Source organism: Psammomys obesus, unplaced genomic scaffold, assembly GCF_907164565.1.
Source record: "Psammomys obesus unplaced genomic scaffold, mPsaObe1.curated_primary_1811, whole genome shotgun sequence".
NCBI lineage: Eukaryota > Metazoa > Chordata > Mammalia > Rodentia > Muridae > Psammomys > Psammomys obesus.
The window spans coordinates 12,818,357-12,820,200 of NW_026596095.1; the positions used below are offsets into that span (position 1 = coordinate 12,818,357).

The following is a 1,844-nucleotide window of genomic DNA, read 5'->3' on the forward strand; positions in this document are numbered from 1 at the left end:
TAAAAGTATGACCATTATTTATATTAACATTTCTGTTGATAATTTTCTCCTTTCTTCTGTCATTGCCTGTGCTTCAACTGCTGTATTTTTGTGGGTGTAGTGTGTGTGTGTGTGAGAGAGAGAGAGAGAGAGAGAGAGAGAGAGAGAGAGAGAGAGGGAGGGAGAGAGAGAGAGAGAGAGAGAGAGAGAGACTTCCTCTAGGACTACTCTTACATTTTGCATATGTGATTTTAACATTTTGGCTTCCTCTACTTTCTTTTATTTTTTTCACAATAAAAGTTTATTCTTACACAGCTACAACTTTGGAACAATAAAAAGCGGCACCCATTTGTCACCTAGAGAGAGGATCGGAAGCAGCAGGTGGGAGAAAGGATGGCCATGGTGCCCTGGTTGCACATGTGGTTACCGGCTCTGCCCCATGGGTGTGGAGATATCTATTTCCCCTGGAAGCTCTCCTATATTCATTTCAAACCTGTCCTGAACATCGCTCAGGATTTTGGCGACATTCCCATCAGATACAAAAGGAGCCACTCTGTGAAGGGAGGTAGGTATCCGAGTCCTCTGGCATGTCATAGTTGATGACAATGTTGAATCGCGCAGTGTCCATACCTCTGCCAAACACATTGGTAGCCACTACGATGAATGCTGGATGTCCTTAAACTGCTGGTAGCAGGACAAGCGCTCCTCTGGGCCATGCCTCTGTGAATAGCGATGGCTGGGAAATTCTGATTAACTAGGAGCTGGGCTAGGGCTATGCAGCATTGCTCAGACTCGACAAAGATCACCGCCTGGTTAAACTCTGGCACGTCAAGGAGGTCAAGGAGCTTCCGGTTCTTCTCACTGTCCTTGAGCTTGACATAATACTGCTGCAGCCCATGCAGTGGGAGCTTGGGCTCATCATCCACAAACAACTCCCTGGGTTCCTGCATGAACTTTCTGCAGACTGGCAGGATCTCCTTACTCAGGGCGGCACTGCTTCTCATGGAGTGTTAGATGAAAGACCTCCCTGCACATCCCGGCTCTTTTCCATTCATCTAACCCAAAGTGCTTCACATTCCTCCGGTTGAGATTACTGCTCCATACAAGCTCCAGGATCTGGCCTGGAGTCCCGACCACAGTATGGGGCCAGTTCTTCAAAACATCTTCATCTTTCTTAATGGAGAAGCCTCAAAAGAACACAGATATCTGACACTGTACATAGAGAGGCGCTCCTACTCCTTGCTGATCTGAATGGCCGGCTGCCTCGTGTGGCACATGACCAGTCCTGATACCTGGCTGTTGATGGGCTCGATCTGCTTCAGGGTGGCCAGCACAAAAACTACTGTCTTGCCCCTTTCAGATATGGACTGTAACAGGACACCCACACCCAGAATGGCCTGGGAAATACACTCATGCTGGACTTCTGAAGGATGCTCAAAGCCACAGTCAACTACAGCTCTCAGGAGTTCGGGCTTCAGCAGAAAGTCCCAGAAGCCAGAACTGTGGATGGAGACCGAAGATCCTTTGACATCTTTCTTTGAGGGAGCTGAAGTGCTCTCCTGGGATGCCTGGGGCGCTTCATCTTAATCATAACCCAAAAGCTCATTTTCTACATCCTTTTCTGCCATGGCACTGCTGCCCGTTTCTCCTCTGGGAGCTGCTAGAAAGGCCACCTGTCTGGCTTCCTCCAATGTCAACATCAGCTTTTGCCCTCTCATGGAAAAACATAGACAGATGTTGTGGATCGCTCTTCGAGATTTTTATGTAATACTTCCCTGTGCTGTTCTTTGAATAAAACTAAAGCTCTTTTAACTTAAACTTTTGCTGTGTGTTGGTACATAAATGCATAGATACATATGTAGATA

General features: G+C 47.2%; 1 pseudogene; it reads right to left on the reverse strand.

Annotated features, from left to right (window-relative positions):
* Window positions 1-402: 402 nt before the first annotated feature.
* LOC129692062 (ATP-dependent RNA helicase DDX39A-like) lies at window positions 403-1,607 on the reverse strand (annotated as a pseudogene).
* Between the last annotated feature and the right edge of the window lie 237 nt (window positions 1,608-1,844).